The 9,436-nt window shown below is 48.4% G+C and overlaps 1 long non-coding RNA gene across 1 annotated transcript; it reads right to left on the bottom strand.

The window, feature by feature from the left end:
• Positions 1-4,793: 4,793 nt before the first annotated feature.
• On the bottom strand, positions 4,794-8,011 carry LOC133548140 (uncharacterized). The gene is made up of 4 exons (XR_009805774.1): positions 7,997-8,011; positions 7,100-7,249; positions 6,435-7,014; positions 4,794-6,278 (listed from the first exon to the last, which is right to left on the bottom strand). It is a non-coding gene; the product is annotated as an uncharacterized LOC133548140 (long non-coding RNA).
• Positions 8,012-9,436: the final 1,425 nt, after the last annotated feature.

Here is a 9,436-nt window from a genome sequence, read left to right as displayed (position 1 = left end):
CCAACGGAAGCGTGCCGAACGCCTGTGGATCACAAAGTTGGGGACCAAACATCCGGGGGGCCTCAATGAGGCGTGAGTGCGAGCCCGCTGGGCCATAGACGGACCGTGCACACCCCTCTTATATTCTTTTTTACACTCTTTTATCGCCCTTCCCCCACCCCTTACCCTAACCCTAACCACTCTCCTTTTTCACTCCTAAAACCTACCCATCTCTCTTTTCTTTATACCTAACACCTACCCATCTCTCCTTCTCTTTATACCTAACCCTAACTCCTAACTCTAACCCTAACCCCAACCCCAACCCCAACCCTAACCCGCCTGTGCCTCTGGTCCACACACGGCTCGCGCTCCGCCCATTGGGGACCCTCCTGGTTTCACCCCTCATCCGCACCAACACACACATCATTGCTCATAACAATACTTACCTCACTACTCACCTGGGAATCCGGATGTCTCTGGTGCAAGGGATGCCCCGGTAGTCCTCGTCTTCCCACGAGTACCTGTAAAAAAACAACAACAAAATGAAAGAAAGAACATATTACAACAACATCAAAAACACTTACCTCTATTGTCATGTCTCTCACCTTGGGTAACGGACGTTGTCCTTTACTCCAACGACTGAAAAAAGACAGAAACAATACTAAAATACTTACCTTGGTTACAGGGTCATGGGCCTAGCAACACGGACGTATCCGGCGCAGGGAGTGCTCCGGATGTCCTTGTTCTCCAACGACCTGAAAAAATACAAAAAAATACAAGAATACTTAAAATCTCCAAAAAAATCAAAAAACCTAACAAAAATACAAAAAAATACTAAAAAACCTTAAAAAATTTCTCCAAAAAAATATTTTGGACTTGTTCGAACTCCGTTTGGAGTCACAATTACCGTTTTTCTCGGCTCAGTTTTATGGTGCTATTAATAGTGAATTTTCTTTATTTTTATCTTATTATTTCCTATTTTTGCCTACTTTATTTTTATTTTATTTTATTTTATTTATTTATTCACTATTAATAATAATAAGAAAATATACCATTTACATGGTCAATGCTGTCATTGGGTGCCAATTATTGCTGCATGGATGAGTTTAGCTGAGCAGTTTGTTTCTCTAAAAACTTTCGTGTTTAAAAATTTGGCCAGCTACGACTCCACCTCACTCTCAGCAGCCAATCAGCCTCAGTCTACAGCCAACCACTGAACGAGCAACATCATCTCTAATGCACACTAGCCGACTCTTTAATTTCTATTCCATTTAGCAAGTCTTGCCTGAAGAAGGCACATTCGTGCCGAAACGTTGCATTTATAAGACTTGCCATACATTATTTTTCACCTTTTTACTATCTTTCCTCTACCCTCCCTCTCTCTTTTTGTTTGTGGCCGTGCGGAACTTTTCCCACGAGGCGAAAAGTCCGTCGATAATTCGCTCTATTTACGTTCATTTTATACGCCTTAATTATTTAATTTAATTTATTCCACTCCTTACCTTGGAGTCTTTTATCGTGCTGCATAGCACCGCCCTTAGTTGTTTATTTTCTTTATATTCCTTTTTCTTCGAAGAAGCTGGTCTTCTTCTTCTGTGGTTTTTTTCGAAGGACATCCGGTTTGCGCTGACGTGACGTCACTGAAGCGCGCCGGAGTCTTTCCATTTTATTTCTTCTCTATCAATTTATTTTTTCTTTCTACCTACCTACCTTCATTCCTATTATATTTTTACACATAATACATATTTTACATTAAATATCACGTTCGGTTGTCGAAAAATGGCGGCGTGGCATGACGAGGAATGGGTCCTCGTCCGTCCTCGCGGACGTAAACAGCGATCGCGGCGCGAGATCACCCCGCCCCCTCGTCCTCAACCACAACACGGCCGCTATGATGATGGAGATTATCATTTTGCGGACCGTCGTCAACAACCGCCTCGTAGGAGCTACGCGGAGGTGCTGCGTGGCTATCCTGCAGAGGAGGAGGACGAGCGGGCGCGCCTCCGCAGCGACACGCGTCGCTATGGCAACCGATCGCGTGAGAGACGTGACGTACGTGCTCAGGACTACCCCACACGCGACGCACGTCGCCGGGACTACCCTACACGCGACGCACGTCGCCGCGATTACCCCACGCGCAACGCACGCCGCCATGTTTACTCCACCAACAACACACGTCGCCAGGGCAACGCCTCTCGTGACAGGAGTAACAGCGGCCGGCGTGGCCAGCGTTATGGTGCCCCACGGTGGGAAAATCAACATAACACATTCCAAAAAAATAAAAACAATTTTTTCAGAGGATACAAACCTCAATATTTCCAACATCCTGCACACAATAGACCCCAAAAAAACAGGGTTAATTTCCGACCTGCACACAATGAGCCTCCCAATCCCAGGAGGACTTTTAGAGCGGACAATCCTGGATTTGGACGGGGTCAACGCCCCAATATAACCAGGAATAATAATATCACACGTCCCTCTAGGGAAATTAATCCCAACAATCAAGATAGTGATTTTAGCATCAAAGCTAAAACTATGTACAATATCATCAAAATCATACACCACCAAATCAATGTAGATAGAGATACCCAGCCAAAGACCATAACCAATATGGAACTCACCTTGACGACCGGAATTAGACCAGCGGTCACCAACCCGGACACAGAAGCCTTAATAAAAGAGAATGCACACAATTGGGCACAAAAAACAGTACAAATATTAAGAGAACATTACAAAAAATCACTAGAAACGGAAATCAACAAATTGAGTGCTTTTATTGGGCAAAATTGGAGAGACCCATTCCAGGTGGCCTCGGCTTGGACCAGGACACATCTGGGACGCAGGTTGACCACCGAGACACTGCGGCTGGCCGAGGGTCTGGTGATCTCCGTCTGTGTTGACGTTCGTGGCGTGGACGAGGGGGGTAGTCCGTCACGATCCCAGCAGACGGGGTCACCAGTCCACTTGGATCCGTCCAGCACCCGAGTGGTGATGGAGGTAGTGCAGCCCCCGCTGCCGCTGCCCCTGCCGGTGCCAACCTTGCACGCTCCTGCGCACGCCACGGTGTCCACCATACCGCTGCCGCTGCCGGTTCCAACACTGCACGCTCCTGCGCGCGCCACGGTGTCTACCATGACCGACCCTTTGGGCGGAGATTGGTCCCCTGTGGTGGAACAGGTTCCGGGTCCAAGAGGACCGGTTACCCCGGTCCCCTTCCCGGTTTTGTCGCCTGCTTCTCTGGCTGAGGCGTCAGCTAGGCCCCAGAGAGCGACACGACACCAGGAGCCATGTAGCAGTCCTCCCGACTACTCCATTGTCGAGGCTCCCCTGGTCCCGCCTCCCGGTCCGCCTTTGCGTGCCGAGACCGAGGTCAGGGTCCCTCCTGCAGTCTCCGAGGCGCCACCGCTACCTGTGGAACAAAACATACCAGCTCTAGTCCATGTAGCGGACAATGCACAGGGCACACCTGGCCAGCCAGACACTTCCCACCACTCACCTGAGCGGCCCGCGTCACCCCTTGACGTGCCTCCAGAGTGGTCCCAGCTGCCCCTTGACACGCCTCCAAGCTGGTCCCAACTTGGTTCTAGCCAACCGAGACCACCTACCTCGACTTCCTCGCTCCTGGACGCGCCCCTCCCGGACGCGCCTCTGCCGGACGTGCCTTTGGTAGACATTCGTCCTCCAGTCACGCCGGTTCCGGACACGTCCGCTCCGGATGCGCGTGCTAGCTGGTCCTCGTTCTTTACTGGAAACCAGAAAGGGACAAGGGCTGTCACTTCGGCTTCTCAGCCGACAGGGGACACGGACGGGGCGCAGGTTGCCACGCCAACGAGTCCGCGCACGAGGCCTACAAGGCACATCAGTACGACTCGCAAGATGGTGGACTGGCACCTGTCCGTTCACAGGAAGGTCCTGGTGATCGGGGACTCAAACATTAGTCGCCTTCCATCCACCGGTCTCCAGGACCTCCAGATGGACAGTTACCCGGGGGCCAACTTCCGGCATGCAGAGGCCATCCTGCAAAAAACAAAAGTCAGTGCTGAGGTGGAAATGGTCATTCTATCTTTCGGCATCAACAACAAAGAGCAAAACCCCAAGTCTACCACTTTTAAGCAGCTCCAGAGGGCCTTCAAGACGGCCAAAATCACCTTTCCTAATGCCGAGATTTTCATTCCCCTCCTCAACTTTTCTGACAATTTGCCCGAGGAACACAAAGACAACCTCCGGCAAATCAATAATTACATCCACAAAAATTACCATTTCATTCCAGCACTTTCCAGCGACGAGTTCGCAACAGGCAGAGACAACCTGCACTGGACCGACAACACGGCCAGGAATATGCTGAAGCATTGGCTTCAACATTTAAACCTGGCGTCCCCAAAAACCCGACCTGTCGGGGGGGTGACACAAACAAACACAACAACAACAACGACGACAACAACAACACCAACAAAAACATTGTAAACCTTTCCAAAAACTTCATACTTACCTCCGCACAGCGCTCCCTCCTCGATAAAGGCCTCACCTTCGTCCCGTCCACTAGCGTCAGCTCCGATTGGCACCATCAGGTCAAATTTGACCTACAAGAATACCACAGAAGTGTTAAAATTGCAGCATTCTACGAACATCAGGGTGCCCTCGGTCCGCGACCTTTCACCCCGAGGTCCGAGTGGGAACCTTCACCGGGTCTGCTACATCCAGAGGTCCACAAACTGGTCCTGGCGGATGAGCACCCGTCGCTCCTTTCGGGTTGCGCCCTCGCGGTTGCGCCTAATTTGACGCAAGACGAAATGGAGGCCCTCCATAGTCTGAAAAAGAATAACAACATAGTTTTAAAACCGGCAGACAAGGGAAGCGCAGTCGTTATTTTCGACAGGGCTCAGTATATCTGGGAGGGCACCAGACAACTTAACGATACCACCTATTACTCCCCATTGGCCGCCCCTATTTACTTTGACACTATCCCTATGATAGAAAAAATAATTAATAATTTATTAAATAAAAGGTTCATCAATAGTAAACAACATACTTACCTCCTGGGTGAACCGGAACCCCGTCCCCGCAGATTCTATTTACTGCCCAAAATTCATAAGGAACCACAGAAGTGGAGCCGGCCCTACGAAATTCCCCCTGGCAGACCTATTGTTTCCGACTGCGGGAGTGAAACTTATAGGACGGCCGAATATATTGACCACTACTTGACCCCACTTTCCATTAAACACCAGAGTTATCTTAAAGATACATACCACTTTATCGATACAGTAAAAAACATAGTCATTCCCCAGGAATCTATTTTATTCACAATAGATATAGATAGCCTCTACACCAATATAGATATACAACAGGGCATCCAAGCCGTCAAAAACATTTTCCATAAATACAGAGATGTTAGCAGGCCGGAGAAGGAACTCCTGCAACTGCTCGAAATCAACCTGAGGAGGAATGACTTCGAGTTTAATGGAAAGTTCTACTTACAAATAAAAGGCACGGCCATGGGGAAAAAGTTTGCCCCGGCCTACGCAAATATATTTATGGCAGAATGGGAGACCTCGGCCCTCGCTGCCTGCCCAATTCAGCCCTTCAAATATTTCCGGTACCTCGACGATATCTGGGGTGTGTGGACGCACTCATTGGATGACTTCCAGGTCTTCCTCCACACTCTCAACACCCACAACCCCAACATAACCATCAAGTCCACCACCAGTCCTGTATCGGTGGACTTCCTTGATACCACTACCTTCAAGGGCCCGGACTTCCCATCCACCCACCATTTGGACATTAAGGTCTTTTTCAAACAGACTGACACCCATGCCCTCCTCCATAAGACCAGTTTCCACCCCCGACACACCTACGCGGGACTGGTCAAGTCACAATTGTTAAGGTTCCACCGGATCTGTACCAGGCGGGAGGACTTCATTACGGCCACTGGAACCCTGTTTTCCGCCCTGAGGAAGAGGGGGTATTCGAGAACCTTCCTCAGGAGACAATTCAGGTGTTTCCTGGACCCGAAGAAGCCTCCCCTTGGTACACATATGATCCCCTTCATTACCACTTTTTCACCGGCAGCGACACATATCGCTAGAAAAGTGAAGGAAAATTTCAGGACCTTCGTGGAGAAGAGTGAACGACTGAAAGAATATTACCTGGTGTCGGCGTTCCGCAAAAATCCTAGCTTGGGTGAGTTGCTGATCAGGGCCCGAGTCAGTCCCCCCGGGAATCCGCCCTTAACCAGGAGCAACATTCCCCTACAGCACATCCCCTGGCTTTTGAACCGCCACAGCGGTAAAGTCTTCCGGCCGCTGTGCAGAGGACACAAACATTCAAAAAACTGCATCTATGTCATCCTCTGCCAGCGATGTCATGCCATGTATGTTGGTGAGACGGGTAACACCATCGCCACCCGGTTTCACCAACATAAGTACAACATCATCCGACAGAAGAACACTACCACCTACCTGGTACAACATTTTATCCGGCACGGGTGGACTTCTGTTCGGGTGTGCGTTGTGCAGACCAACGCGAGATGGAGTGTGGCCCAACGGAAGCGTGCCGAACGCCTGTGGATCACAAAGTTGGGGACCAAACATCCGGGGGGCCTCAATGAGGCGTGAGTGCGAGCCCGCTGGGCCATAGACGGACCGTGCACACCCCTCTTATATTCTTTTTTACACTCTTTTATCGCCCTTCCCCCACCCCTTACCCTAACCCTAACCACTCTCCTTTTTCACTCCTAAAACCTACCCATCTCTCTTTTCTTTATACCTAACACCTACCCATCTCTCCTTCTCTTTATACCTAACCCTAACTCCTAACTCTAACCCTAACCCCAACCCCAACCCCAACCCTAACCCGCCTGTGCCTCTGGTCCACACACGGCTCGCGCTCCGCCCATTGGGGACCCTCCTGGTTTCACCCCTCATCCGCACCAACACACACATCATTGCTCATAACAATACTTACCTCACTACTCACCTGGGAATCCGGATGTCTCTGGTGCAAGGGATGCCCCGGTAGTCCTCGTCTTCCCACGAGTACCTGTAAAAAAAACAACAACAAAATGAAAGAAAGAACATATTACAACAACATCAAAAACACTTACCTCTATTGTCATGTCTCTCACCTTGGGTAACGGACGTTGTCCTTTACTCCAACGACTGAAAAAAGACAGAAACAATACTAAAATACTTACCTTGGTTACAGGGTCATGGGCCTAGCAACACGGACGTATCCGGCGCAGGGAGTGCTCCGGATGTCCTTGTTCTCCAACGACCTGAAAAAATACAAAAAAATACAAGAATACTTAAAATCTCCAAAAAAATCAAAAAACCTAACAAAAATACAAAAAAATACTAAAAAACCTTAAAAAATTTCTCCAAAAAAATATTTTGGACTTGTTCGAACTCCGTTTGGAGTCACAATTACCGTTTTTCTCGGCTCAGTTTTATTGTGCTATTAATAGTGAATTTTCTTTATTTTTATCTTATTATTTCCTATTTTTGCCTACTTTATTTTTATTTTATTTTATTTTATTTATTTATTCACTATTAATAATAATAAGAAAATATACCATTTACATGGTCAATGCTGTCATTGGGTGCCAATTATTGCTGCATGGATGAGTTTAGCTGAGCAGTTTGTTTCTCTAAAAACTTTCGTGTTTAAAAATTTGGCCAGCTACGACTCCACCTCACTCTCAGCAGCCAATCAGCCTCAGTCTACAGCCAACCACTGAACGAGCAACATCATCTCTAATGCACACTAGCCGACTCTTTAATTTCTATTCCATTTAGCAAGTCTTGCCTGAAGAAGGCACATTCGTGCCGAAACGTTGCATTTATAAGACTTGCCATACATTATTTTTCACCTTTTTACTATCTTTCCTCTACCCTCCCTCTCTCTTTTTGTTTGTGGCCGTGCGGAACTTTTCCCACGAGGCGAAAAGTCCGTCGATAATTCGCTCTATTTACGTTCATTTTATACGCCTTAATTATTTAATTTAATTTATTCCACTCCTTACCTTGGAGTCTTTTATCGTGCTGCATAGCACCGCCCTTAGTTGTTTATTTTCTTTATATTCCTTTTTCTTCGAAGAAGCTGGTCTTCTTCTTCTGTGGTTTTTTTCGAAGGACATCCGGTTTGCGCTGACGTGACGTCACTGAAGCGCGCCGGAGTCTTTCCATTTTATTTCTTCTCTATCAATTTATTTTTTCTTTCTACCTACCTACCTTCATTCCTATTATATTTTTACACATAATACATATTTTACATTAAATATCACGTTCGGTTGTCGAAAAATGGCGGCGTGGCATGACGAGGAATGGGTCCTCGTCCGTCCTCGCGGACGTAAACAGCGATCGCGGCGCGAGATCACCCCGCCCCCCTCGTCCTCAACCACAACACGGCCGCTATGATGATGGAGATTATCATTTTGCGGACCGTCGTCAACAACCGCCTCGTAGGAGCTACGCGGAGGTGCTGCGTGGCTATCCTGCAGAGGAGGAGGACGAGCGGGCGCGCCTCCGCAGCGACACGCGTCGCTATGGCAACCGATCGCGTGAGAGACGTGACGTACGTGCTCAGGACTACCCCACACGCGACGCACGTCGCCGGGACTACCCTACACGCGACGCACGTCGCCGCGATTACCCCACGCGCAACGCACGCCGCCATGTTTACTCCACCAACAACACACGTCGCCAGGGCAACGCCTCTCGTGACAGGAGTAACAGCGGCCGGCGTGGCCAGCGTTATGGTGCCCCACGGTGGGAAAATCAACATAACACATTCCAAAAAAATAAAAACAATTTTTTCAGAGGATACAAACCTCAATATTTCCAACATCCTGCACACAATAGACCCCAAAAAAACAGGGTTAATTTCCGACCTGCACACAATGAGCCTCCCAATCCCAGGAGGACTTTTAGAGCGGACAATCCTGGATTTGGACGGGGTCAACGCCCCAATATAACCAGGAATAATAATATCACACGTCCCTCTAGGGAAATTAATCCCAACAATCAAGATAGTGATTTTAGCATCAAAGCTAAAACTATGTACAATATCATCAAAATCATACACCACCAAATCAATGTAGATAGAGATACCCAGCCAAAGACCATAACCAATATGGAACTCACCTTGACGACCGGAATTAGACCAGCGGTCACCAACCCGGACACAGAAGCCTTAATAAAAGAGAATGCACACAATTGGGCACAAAAAACAGTACAAATATTAAGAGAACATTACAAAAAATCACTAGAAACGGAAATCAACAAATTGAGTGCTTTTATTGGGCAAAATTGGAGAGACCCATTCCAGGTGGCCTCGGCTTGGACCAGGACACATCTGGGACGCAGGTTGACCACCGAGACACTGCGGCTGGCCGAGGGTCTGGTGATCTCCGTCTGTGTTGACGTTCGTGGCGTGGACGAGGGGGGTAGTCCGTCACGATCCC

The sequence above is a fragment of the Nerophis ophidion genome, unplaced genomic scaffold, assembly GCF_033978795.1.
Source record: "Nerophis ophidion isolate RoL-2023_Sa unplaced genomic scaffold, RoL_Noph_v1.0 HiC_scaffold_440, whole genome shotgun sequence".
Lineage (NCBI taxonomy): Eukaryota > Metazoa > Chordata > Actinopteri > Syngnathiformes > Syngnathidae > Nerophis > Nerophis ophidion.
Note: the sequence above shows the minus strand (reverse complement) of the source record. Positions and strands in the feature narration are given on the sequence as shown.